The sequence below is a fragment of the Poecilia reticulata genome, linkage group LG2 (assembly GCF_000633615.1).
Source record: "Poecilia reticulata strain Guanapo linkage group LG2, Guppy_female_1.0+MT, whole genome shotgun sequence".
Taxonomy (NCBI): domain Eukaryota; kingdom Metazoa; phylum Chordata; class Actinopteri; order Cyprinodontiformes; family Poeciliidae; genus Poecilia; species Poecilia reticulata.
In genome coordinates, this window is record NC_024332.1 from 16,092,294 (window position 1) to 16,105,666 (window position 13,373).

A 13,373-nucleotide genomic window follows, 5' to 3' on the forward strand; every position below is an offset into this window, starting at 1 on the left:
AAAAGGAGAAGCTTCAGCAGATCTTAAGAGGTAACGTTTTTTTGCTACAACTTTAAAGTCAAAGGCTTGAAAATGGAAAGTATAATGATGGTTTTTTTTTCCAATATGCTCTCCAATGATTAACATCTCAGTCTAATCCCAGCTTGGCACAGGGACTTACCCAGAGCTTCCACACTGGCTGGGAGCCAGACTGGCGCTGCGACTTGTCTTCCTACAGACAGAGGGATGAGCCCGGGATGAGATGGGAGATGTGGGGGCCTGGATGGACCCACTACAGACACAATACTGGCACAGTGACAGGAGACAGCAGTCGGGTCTAATCTCAGTCTTTCATATGTCTGTAGCAGAGCACAAATGCAGAAATCCTTTATATATGTTATTTATTTGGCTTCTGACCTTTTGGTCAAAGAATCCAAAAGTGCATCATCAGTGAATGCTTTATTCAGTGTGAAGCCTCTGATAACCAATTACAAGCTTAATCACAAAGGTCTATGTATGTCTAGTCACTCCTCAAGTTCCTTGTGTCTATATTGTACCAGTTTGTTAGGAGAATGGGGCAGACATTTGGACATAAAACACTGTTAATAGTCAGAGCATCATTAAGGGATCTTTTCTCATAACTGGCTTCATGGGGGGCAGAGGAATGATCAAGAATAATCTGCCGTGCTTTGTAGCCACCTAGGTCACAGCCTGCATACAAATCTGCAATAAGTAGGAGAAGCAGGGAAGGAGGGAAAAGACAGGGGGATCTGAAACAGTAGGTGGGTCGGAGAGAGGCGAAGAGAGCGAGGGAGACGGAGGGCGAGGAGAACCGGCCACAATGAGGCGGGTCATTTTACGTGTAGCAAGTTCAGACACTCTGCGGGCCCTTATGAAGGGACGCAAAAGGAAAGGGGAGGCTATTTGGGAGAGTTTGCGGTGAAGGGGGTGTGGGTGGGGGTGCCTTACTGGGCAGAGGGGGGGGAAAGTCTTGCGCAGGCTGAGGCCCAGAGCTGTATTCAGCGGGGGGAGGCTGCTCCAGCTCCAACACTACTACAAAGCTGGACTCCTAGGGTTCATGAATAAGGCGAGGAAATGATCAGAAAAAAAAGGAAAAAGAACCCTGAGAGATGTTTAGACAGATGGCCCACTTAAAACGACGCAAGGACACAGGCAGAGAAAAGTGATTTTAATGAAACTTCAAATTCGGCAAATAATTGATCTTTCTTTCTCGCCCCTTAAAATCTCAGCTGAAAAGGTGAAAGTAAATTTAATGTGTTACAAGTGCCTTTCCAAAAAGACATTAAAAGATGCTGCTCCGCTTTATGTCCTTTAGATTGAATTAAATTGACATCATGAGCAGGCGTTGGAAAAGAAGCAGAGAGATGAGGGGGGAAAAGGAAAAAAAAAAAAAGCAGAGGCAAGGAATCAAATGAAAAGCGTTCAGAAAAGAGCTGCGGTGCCAAAGAAAATAGATAGCAGGGGACTTCTCCTCCTCCGGTCCTTCTTAAAGGGCCACTGAGAGCCTTTGAGGGAGAACATGCTAGTCAGTATTTTTAGAAATTTCATTTGATGGGATTCTGGCAAACATCTCTGCTCTGGGCCTTAGATGTAATATCAAATGTTACTTGCTGGGGACAAGATGATGTTTTATGAATTTAGCAAGTATGAATTATTAATGAAGAAAATGCTATCAAATATCTGAAATGTGCAGCTAATTATGTGATGGACAAAAAAAAAGGTATTTTGTTATTATTATTTTTTTCAAATTGATGGTGATTATCTGACCATATCAAATTTTTACACTTGGATTTTTTTATTAGAGAAAAAAAAATTCTCACTGCGATTCAGAATCTGTGCAGGAGGAGCAAACCGGATAAAAGAGATAGTTGGGTTGTGAACGGTGAACCAAGGAGGGACTGAGGTCATGTGACATGAAATCATTGAAACACCAGGACTTTTCTCAGTAAGGCATAAACCCTTTCTTGAGAAGTGTTGTCTAGTTGTTATTTTAGTTTAATATAATACTATGAGCTATGAAGATGAGGGTATTTATATACCTCCCTGTCTATTCGAGCACAGTCCTCTGCTAAGACTCTTTAACAGGTGGCTTGAGACGATGCATCTATTATTGAGACTCTTACTTTGAAGTAAGGCAGGAAGTAGTTATTGTGTTTTCGTCTGATTACATGGGAGATTCAGCAAATAAAGACCGCATGTCATCACTAATTGTGTAAGGCGTTGGAGGGGTGTAGCTGGTAGATAAGAAGAAAAGGTGATAAATTTTGCTGTTACCATGAAACAACCGTTGCTAGCTAACAATTAGCTGCTAATGTAGCTAAAGTTGGCGTGCAGTCCTGGTGCTATTTCTGTTTTGTTTTTCTTTTTTTTTTCAATCTGGAATAGAGTGGTTAAACAGCAGCATAAACCGAAACATTAATTTTCAAAAACAAACAAAAAAAAGGGAGCATTTATTTCAACATTCTTTGGAATGAGGCAACAGTAAAATTAGCTTCAAGATAATAAATTTAGAAACCATAGCCAGGGTTTTTGTCAAACCTAAATAAGTGATGGGGACATGTGTTTGGCAACTCAACAAAAATCTTGTGCCAGACATTATTCATTATCCACAAAACAGGAAACTACAAAGTTTAATTTTTAATTTTCTCCATAAAAGAGCCAAAAATGCCATCCATCTCTCGTGAACCCAGTATCGTGCATCATCGTGTTTCGTAGTATAGCACATCACGTACAGAAATATGAGGAAAAGAAAATAACCTTTCTGCCTACACTAGTGTGGGCAAAAAGGACACAGGAGCCTCCTGGGGTGCGCTTTGCCAGATAAACGCTGAACAGCGGAGGTGTGGTGCCAACGCACGACCTATCTTTTATAATCATAATCCATTCCCACCGCTATTCTCCTCTACGAAACAGCATCGCTCACAGAAATCACCAAATGAGTGTAAGGATAAAGGTGAAAGAACATTTACAGTGAAGAAACCGCATGCACATGTGTGTGGGGTCGAAGAAGCTTTTCACCAAGGGAACGCCTATTAGAAAATCCCCTGAAACCAACCTGCCTATCCCACCCACAGTCTCCCTTCGGCCTTACCCAAACCTATCAAGGCCTAATCATACGCTTGGATTTCTCTTAGACGATGCAGCCATAAAATTTCAGCGGTGCTGCTTTACCACACCGTTTCAAGAACATGGCATCAAATTTAGAATGGTGATGAAATCCAAAAATGCCTTGATTTTCATCCCTTTTGCCTATACGTTACCAAACCAAACATTTGAGCTCTGTTTATTCAGAGCTCTCTCTCTCCATCACTACCCTCATGTTTGCATGCTGGTGTGTTTGTGTACGTTTGCCCCGAGGCCCGTCCACCCTGCCCGGGGTCTTCATTACTGAGTGAGAGAGCAATAGCTGTTCGCTGTTCTGCTTGGTCGGTGAAGAAAGCAAATCGGGGTGCCATAAAAAAAAAAGAATCATTTTCCAGACTATTTTTAATCAGATTTTTTTTTTTTGTTGGTGGTGTTGGTTGAAGGAAGCCAATCATAAAGCAGAAGATGTAACTTAAACATGCATCATATTTGAATTCATTTCTATGGAGAGCATCTAAAACCAGTATACATTAACCACCATATATATAAGAACAATTCTGAAACCCAACAGCAAGAAGAACCGTATGTTTGCACTAAATTGTAAATTTTTTTAGTCATAAAAAGTTAATTGAAAACATTTAAGACATTTAACAGTTCAGAGTTCTTTGAAGTAAACTGAAAAATAAACCTCAAGACGCAGCTATTGTTAGCTTTGCTAGCTTGTCTGATCTTTGTTAGATACAACAATGAGTCACAATTTTTTTTCAGAAGCTCTAAATGATTGGCAATCATTTAAAATGGGTTTGTTGTGGTCACTTTAAATTGCCTTATAACCTTCCTGTCAGTGGAGACAACCAAAACACATGTGTTTTCTTATTTTAATCTTTTATCTTACCTCATTTGTTGCATCTAGAGTGGTTGAGGCAATAGAGTGTACCTGTACCTTCTCTAAGGAGGAATCGTGACCTTATCAGAAATTATGCTTTAGAGACTTTTAAAACAGAGATATATTCTACAACATTATCACACGCTTTAAGCAACTCATGGAGCACCACTGAATTGACCTTCTAAAAATGGAAACGGTACAACACAATTGCAAACCCACCAAGCTAAACTGACTGGCCAGGTAAGGTGAACGTTGATCAGAGACAGAGCCAACAGAAAATCTGTATCTCAGGTAGGATAATCTGTCAGCAGACAGATCCCAAATCTGGTTGTTTTTTTCTTCTTTTTTTTTTTACAATTCTGCTCCACTATGTGTCAGTCTGTCAGAAAAATCCCACTAAAATACTCTGTGGTTATAAAATGGCAAAAACAGAAAAGATTTAATGGGTCTGAAGACTCAAAAATGCTCACCTATCCAACTGCCCCGTGATTATAGTACAGCGTAATTACCACAAACTTTCCTGGTTAAAACTGCGCTGCATGGAGACGCCTGCACTGTTTTGCTCTCAACAGCTCTCGGTATTGATTTTCACTTAAGTCTTACAGGTCCAGCGTACACCTTTGACCCTCTGCCTTTCAGAATATTCACCTTGGTACGTTGTTTTTTGTCAAAGTACTGTGGTGACAGATATGTGTACAAGTGGCAGATAGTCTTGTCTTTTGACATCTATGCTGGATCTGTTCAACTGGGCGCAACAGGGGACCAGATATGAGAGGTTCTCCTCATTTGTTTGTCCCTGCTCTGTCTCCGTCCACCTGACCTTGGTCCTAACTTCAATTTTTCTCACCTATTGTTGCCTTTTCTGTATGTGGCTTTGTTTGTGGGAAATAATGGCTTCCGTTTTATGAAGAAAACACTGTGGTCTCAATAGATGTGCTTTTATTTTTGATAACCGTAACCCCTCAACAACAACAACACTGCAAACTGGACTGAAAGACATAATGGAACCGAGGGCGACACAAGAAAACAATGCATGCAGCTCTTGCCAAGCACTCCACAGCATACTGTTCTTGTGATACGCAATATGGTTAAGTGATAACACTTAGCATAACTTATCTCACATTTTTCATTTGTTTCATTTTTTCTGGTATTCTCTTCGGATTGTGATATCTAAAAATTTTCTTTGCGCTTTTGAGTTCAATACTTGTTCATATGAAGAAATTGTGCAAAACATATTATTTGATGCTTGAGCCAGGACAAAAGTACTTATTTATTAATTATTTCCAGAGGCATCACCATGGTCTTCAGTTTAACTTTTGAAGTCATGTTCTCTGATGCTGCTACCGCAACAGATGGCAGTAAAGATTGTGCAGGCTTTTAATCTATAAACAATGAGACACTTAAGCTTTGTCAAAAAGTACACCCTGCTCTGAGTTCATAAACTAAGTACTTTGCTTTCAGTGTTGTAATTATTATCGACTATTGTTATAGCAATGCCTTGTTCTGGTCTCTTAGGAGTCTTTCAGATGAGCCTGTTTTGGGGTTTTACAGTTAGTTTTAGGACTGTGATGAAGACGTTTATGGTTAGCAATGTACTGATAATAGCCAGATTTAGAGTAAAGGTTGGGACTAGGCTGTAGAAACTAATGAAAAATAAGTGGAAGTCAGCGCAAAGTCCTTGTGAAGATAGAAAGACATATTGCATGTGGGCGTGTGTCCATGTCAGAAAGGAGGGGTGAGCAGATTTTAATGCATGGTCAGAGGCAGGCATCATTGATTTTGACACTAAGTGAAGGACAAGGAGTGCAGAGCTCGATTCCAAATCAATGACACAGTCCAAAATGTCTGTCATGACAAACTGCAAGGGTGCCAGATGTGTGTGGAAACCACAGTGACACAGATTCAGTAAGACACACGAGACAAAACTTTCACCAGCACAAGGAGAGAAATTCAGTTTTGTCATGAAGATTCTCAAAGCAAACAAGTCTCATCCCCCAATGACGGATCCGATGTTGATTCTAAAATAAGAAACTTCCCAAAGAAATGGCATGGCAAATGCAAAGAAGCACCATTTTCAGGATCCTGCAGAGACCAAAGCAGTGGGTGTATTAGACTAATTAAGCAGGGCCTCTGTACTCAGACGTCAATAGGTTCCATCAGACTGCACATAGCTCCTATAATGGCCCATGCCCAACCATAGAGGGAATAGAGCTGATTATACACCTGCATATATGCACACATTTAAACAGAAAGATTGGACTAAACGCAAAGACATCAATGACAAATTCTGTTTTACACTTTTATTTTTCTAAATCTCCAGGACTACATAGATGACCAGTTTTTCCTGATTTTCCGTTGGCTTTATGTTGGCACTGTTTTCTCTGCAACTTTGTGGAAATCAATAAAGTAACCAAATTTAGGCAACTGAAAGGGTGGGGTGGGGGGGGAACTCAAGTTCTTCTGATACTCTGACTGGTTATAGAAAAAAAGGGAGATGTTTCACAGAAATGAAGAAAGAAGGAAACCTCTGACTGCTATCCAAGTGGAGGTGCGAGCAGAAATTAAAATGTTTCGTATCGAGCAGTCCGAAATGAATTGGGCGAGCCGAGAGGAGAGAAAAGGAAGAAAAGGAAAAAAAAAATCAATGGAGCTCCGGCTGCGGTGAAAGGGACGGCATCACGAATGGGATTTGCCAGTGGGGCTCAGCAGCTGCCAAATAACCTAGAGCTAAAGAATTACAATAATACTGATGAAGTGTGCGAGGGCTTTTAGGGGCATTGCTGGAATAATTGCACTGATGGAGGCATAACAGTGCTGTCTAATTCAAGTATCCCCCTCCACTCACCTCGGAAAGGCACAACAACAGACGCACCGCTACCTTTTATAACCAGGAAAAATGGGTTTAAAGAAACACAGAGCTGTTTCTGTTGTTCTCCGGTGTGATGTGCGGATGAAAGATTTTGGATTTTGGAATCTTCTTGATCCTTGTGCATCCACGGTTGGCGGTGTTTGAGCAGTTATATGGCATCATATAAGACAAAATGCAAATCTTATTTATTTCATTTTGAGCATGCTGCTGCAAAGAGGGAAAAAAAAGAAAGCAGTAGAGGAAGGAGGGAGAGATGAGATGGGGTATGGGGGGGGGATAAAGAGATGAGAGGAACAAGCTCCCATCATCTATTTTTATGCTGCGTTTAATTTACATTTTCTTTTGCTGCCGATAAAAGCAGACAGGGAACACAAGGACGGTGACACCCGGAGAGCTCCCCGGGTCAGAGGGCCGCAGTTAACCTGTCAGAAGCAGAGTACTGATTAGAATAAATCTACACACTCACTAGAGGTCAACTCCGGCCTCTACTACCGATACGACCCACCACTCTTTAAGGCACGCGCATGTCCACCTAGCAGACACAGAACATGTGCGTGTGTGGTTGAGGTGTCCATGCATGAACACATGGAAAAAAAAAATCACAATGAATGAATAAAAATAGATTCCAAAAGTATTCACACCCCCCTTGAACAGACTTTGGTTTTGTTAAGACCTCAAACTTAAACAAGTTTTTTTTTTTTTTTGATAATAGGCTAGTGCATATTTGTGAATGGCAAGAAAAGTGATTTGTGGTTGTAAATTGTAAACCCTGAACACACTACATGCATGATGGTGGCAGTGTCGTGATGGGATGAATCAGCTCAAGAGTTACATAAAGCTCTGTGTGTGGGGGAGGATGTGAGAAGCGTGTACATGAGCCTGATTGACACAGGTTCTGATTGATCGTTTCTGAGCCGGAGCTGCGCATTTCTGCAGGTAGCAGGAGTATCACTGAGCAGCCAGAGTGGCTTGATTTCTTTCCCCATCGGTCTCATATTATACTGTCAGGATATATTGAGAATTTTAACAAATTACATATACAGATTTAAGCGAGGGGTCCAAAATTATTTTTGCATTTGCCTTTTAAATATTTCTTTCTGATAAATAATAAATAGATTGTAGATCTTAAGCCATGAAAAATCATTTTAATCACCTACATTATTTAAATAATTAATGACATTTGTAATCTTTCTTTAAAAGATGAACATTTCCTGTTACTGTAGTATCTGTTACTGTTTGTACATTATCTGTATCTGTTTCTTGCTGCTTTGTTTGTATTGACTGGTCTGAGCGCTTGCGTCCTTAAAAAGAAAAAAAGAAACATCAATAGGGATCTTTTCAACACCATTTTCCTTTCAATCTAGCAACTAAAAAATAAGACAGACTCCTGTAAATGGACTTATTACGAAACAGCTACAAATGTAAAAAAGTACCTAAACTCCATTCGCCTGCACAAGTAATAATTACAAAAAAGCGAACCACCCAGCAGATCCACACCTCCTCTTCGATGCGAGTGCGAGGGGAGGGTCAGCTCAGAGGGTGGGAAGCCTAACGCACGTAAACACCAGACTCCATCTCTGGGGCACAGAGGGCAGGATCCTGCGGCCCTCTCAAAGAGGATGAAAGCGCTGCCGTTGAATAAAAGAGCGAGGTTGCCGGTGTACACAAACGTGCGCGCAGAGCGTCTCACTCGAAGAGCTCGAGGCGATGACAGTATGGGATATTTCTCGGGCCCACACCTATGGAGGGTGCAAAGCCGCCGCTGAACGCGTCGGGGCGAATGTGAGGTTTACACGCTGGAAAACAAGGAGGCTGGGGTTGTGCAGTCACAATTAATCTGCAGGTCATCGTCGAAAGGGTAAAAAAAAAGAAGATAGATTTCCAATTGTTTTTGGGAAACCTAGGGATTTGGTAAACCAATTGGAAAAGCTTACCGTCTTTAAGCGAACCTAGTGTAAGTGTTACAGTGTTAATGAGAACAAGGGTCAGCCGTTGCCAACACAAAGAAAGAAAAACATGTCTGTGTCTTGAATTTTTATTTCGTGATCACATTGGGGAATGTAAAAAAAGAACAGAACTGTTCCTTTTATGCTAGCGGACTTCATGTTAATATAATTCCTCGTTTCTCTCTATATCTTCACAATTTTTAAACATAAGAAGGGCTCAAACTCTAACTTATTATTTGCCATTTCATATATGTTATAATTATGCGGTGAGACAAAATGGCTTTACTCTTGTGAGGATGTTTGATGAGTTAACAATCTTCCTTTAGATGTAGGAGATCCAGCAGCAGCAGCACCTGTCACATCTCTTGAATCCCAAGCAGCAGGAGGACTTGCCTAAGAAATCAGTTTGACTCCTCGGTCATCTCTCGGCTTGCGTTCAGTCTCCCTGGTAACCAAATGCTCTACGATGGGTGGTTGTAATCTACACTACTTTTATCACTGCGTCAGATTTTAAATCAGACATGCACCACCGCATTAGAATAAGGTGTCAAATGAAGGGGGGCTGGGAGATTTTCACAGAGCAGGTTTTAATGCAGAACTCTTAAGTCCAGCTTACCAGCGACTAGGACAGAGATCGGCGAAGGCAGCACCGACAAGAACAGGAATTGAAGGCAGCAGGATATTCACACGACGGTGTTGGTAACGGGTGAATCTTGCAATGAACAACAGGAAGAAGTGGGCTGAAGTACTAAAGCTCGGGACCCACAACAAAACTTTCCCAATCTTAACAGGTTTTGAAAAGAGTTGGAGTTCACACTCACCTACATGTTTCAGCAGATTTTTGTTTTACAACTGAGAGATTGAGCATCACACATTTAACAACTTTAACCTGCGGAGGGATCACAGGCTGCAGAATTTATCAAACCAACCAAAGGCACCTGAATGCACCAAACATCTGGTGGAGAATCCTGCGAGGGTGACAGATTGAAGGAACAAAACACACCAGCAGGTACCGGTAATGGAAGATATTCTCAGTATTTGGACAGACTACGTTTTTGTTAAACTCTCACACGAAATGAATAAGATGCAATTGTTGTTTTGTTTTGTTTTTTTTAGAAAAAAAAAGTTTCTTCATGCGAGATTGTTGGCTTTAGGATGACTTCCAACGTTGGCTTTAATCTAAAAATATATGTATTCCTACTGACAGTAGTGTAACATTTGGACTTCATCATTTATTGCATTTCGTAACTGTTTCTCCATGTGACAGTAGTTAATACGTATGATGGCAACTGCTGTCTTTCATTTATGTTTATAGTGCTATGTAATTATATAAAACATTTACAAGAAAAAAAACAACTCAACACTCACAGCTGATGTCTTGTCCCACACTCAGTTTTTGATCATCGACTGTCAGGCAACATCTAGTAAAGGCTGTAGCAGACTTTCAATGCCTGGGAATTGGCGTTAAAAGTCCACAGTTTTAGGGCTGAACGGGAATAACTATACTGAAGACTTAAAGACAAAGGGGTGTCATGGACAGATGGACTGTTACAGTGAAGCACAGACCAATGAAACAGAAAGGTCTGGAAGCCAGAAGGCTACAGAGGTCAGGGATGTAGATCAGATGGCTACCTGTAGGTCAGGAGGTCTAGCAGCAAAGCTCTGGAAAATGATCCACAGGCCTTGAGGTCCGCAGCACCAACAGTCGGTACAGGGCGAGTCAAAGGAACCCAAAACCATTTGGCAAATCAATAAACAAAACTTGGGAGAGCATTCAGGAGCCTTCCGGAGCAGATCCAGCAAATAGCATCTGGAGGTAAACTTAGAAGCTGCCGAATCAAGAAATTATACTCTGGAGGGTGACCGGGAGTCCGCGAGATTCTTTGTCTTCAAGCAGCACCACGTTGCCCGTGTGCTCAGCGGCCATGCAGCTTCTCCTCCGTAACAAGCTGTCTATTATTTTCAGACACGATCAAAGGTTGTCCTCGTCTACCATCGACTCCCCTGGATTGTCGCACAAGGCGCCAAAAATAAACGTACTTCTCCTGGAGGAAGAGATGCTGCCGTGAACATGTTCACAGCCTTTCTCGAAAGACTGACATGTCATAGTTGGGGGGGAAAAAAATGGAGCCATCAAGTCATCAATCATCTCTGCTCAGGAAAAAAAAAATCTCACGGACCTCTAAGGCTACAAATGCAGAAAGACACACATTTAGCTTTCATGCAAACAGAACTGTTTCTTCAAGCGTAAATGTGAATTAAATAATAATAAAAAAGTGGCATCATTTACTCATTTTCTAGAGAAATACTCCTCAATAGTTATGCATCTCTTTTAAAAACAAAACGTTGATTGTGATATGCTTAATTAACTAAATGGAAAAAAAGATTCCCATCATATATGACTCTGTTGGTGGCTGTTAAGTCAAGGTTAAAAAGTAATTCAAAATCCATTTTCAGCAAATATATTACCAGCTGCTTTTGTTAGCATTGAGCTCCTCTGGTTCACTTTACGTGTTTTGTTTTGCTACAAAGAGGTGTGACACAAAGGTGCGACAGAGAGAGGGGTTTCCAATTATATTTTAATTGTCTTCTTTCAATAACAGTAACTTTCACAGTGGTTTCCGTTCGTAGCGAAGACATTAACATCTTCAAGCAGCAAGAAAAATAAAGCACCGAGAGCTACAAGTTTGTTCAAATGATTTAATCTCTGGAGGTTGTCTCGGGTAGTTTAGCCCTTGTTCCCCTCTGTGTTCACTATCTTGTTTAAAACCTTGGATGTAGAAATATGATTTAAAAACGTGTTTGAATAAATTCCCTTTACGCCTATTTATGGGGCAGCACCTTATATGAAAGTGGTCACGTACGGATTCAAGAGTCGTTCAGACGCTTCGCCTGATTCATTTGTGACTCTTGCGATGACGTTGGTCTTCTCGTCTGTACTTCTGAAATACTCAGACGACTAAAACGAAGCAGGTGTTTATGCAGCATCCTCACTGTAGCCCATGATGCCCACAGGTATCCGTTTCTTTGTGTGAGTCAGCCAGAGACAGAAACAGATCAGTGGTGTCAGAACCATCAGGCCTCAGACTGAACAGAAGCCGGAGAGGGAGGGGGTCAGGTCAGGGGGAACGCTTTCTTCCTCTGACCTATTGTTCTTCCTCAGTTTGAAAACACACCGCAGCTCTTTCATCCGCGCTTCTGCAGCTAGAGAAACAGGAAGTGTCGGCATCACAGACTCCATCCATCATCTGCAGCTAAAAGACCTGTCACATTTATAGACTTTTTGACTCTCATTGTTATCCACTTCTAACGCCGCCGCGTCTCCAAGCCGCTCATGGAAGAGAAAGGCCATTGTAATCTGAATACACAGATTTTAGTTACATGCCAAGGCTGGGCGATGCTACGATGTCAGATCGGGAGGGATTAGACGATGTGTTACGATACGCAAAAGCAGAGAAGATTGCTCACATGGGAAGTGGAGTTTATTGCTTATTAGTGCTTTTACGCAGACCTCTCAAGTTTTATTTACTTATTTTTTTCTATCTCAGCTTCATACACTCAGCCTTGCCAAATCCCAAAAATTAAAAATCTGCTATCCCATAAGTTGCTAGAAGTCACTAAATGATAGTAGAAAAAAGTGTCAATATCAAATGCAGTAATTTATTTTAAACTAAATGAATTTGACATTTAAAATCCCAAACTGACTGTGAACCAGGCTGAGATCAGCCAGCTGTTCTTACGTCCATGTATGATTCATTTGAGGTTTGGATGGAGGTTTGGATGCGTCCTTTTTTTCATGTTCTCACTGCAGCTGGGAGGGACTGCTGCAGAAAGACTCGAATGTCTGTGACTCCTTCTAGGGGATGGAAATTAGCCAGCGACATTCTTAGATTGTTCAGAACAAAAGATTTTTTTTAACTTAACTCTGATATACTCTCGCTGTTAAGCTGGCTGTGTCACAACAATGACGTTCTTCAGAATAAAAGAACGTCCTGGTAGTTTCCAAGTCTGACATCACAGTCTTGCTCATTTTGGGTATTTTATTGTGCTACATGGTGAGTGTTTAGCAGATTAACCGTTTCAAACAACAGTTTCAAATTTATACTAAGAACAATGTTTCCCAAAGTTATAAAGTAGAGCCGTTTTAATGAAAAATTACTTGATTCTTTTAGAAATTTTATGTTATTCTCCGTCCAGCAGTTGTTTGAGGATAAATTCACATTATGATCTTTAACCTATTTTATATCATGCTTTATAAGCTTCCAAAGCAATTTATTGCATCTTACAACTGTTCTCCATTTAGCAAAATTACAGATAATTCTTTATTTGTACCTTACTGCAATGCAGTGTTGTAGGTGTTAAAAATTTAATTAACTTATTTGCATTTCAGTTCACAGTGATTTGAAACTTGACTTATGATGAGTAAAAAAAAAAAAGTGCACATCAAAAAAAAAAATTCTCCCTAAATTTTTAGTCTTCCTGTTCTTCTTTTGGCGCTTTATTGTTGCATTTGGAAAATATGATCAAATGATGAACATCATTTTACTTTTGCATTTTCCATGTTTATACCAGAATTATTTTATTTATA

At 40.6% G+C, this 13,373-nt stretch overlaps 1 long non-coding RNA gene across 1 annotated transcript in view; it reads right to left on the reverse strand.

The window, feature by feature from the left end:
• The window catches only part of LOC103479127 (uncharacterized), a 32,948-nt gene extending 31,302 nt beyond the window's left edge, over positions 1 to 1,646 (reverse strand). Inside the window, exon 1 of the long non-coding RNA XR_001776178.1 lies at positions 161 to 1,646. This is a non-coding gene — a long non-coding RNA (uncharacterized LOC103479127). The remainder of the gene's footprint in view (positions 1 to 160) is intronic.
• Positions 1,647 to 13,373: the final 11,727 nt, after the last annotated feature.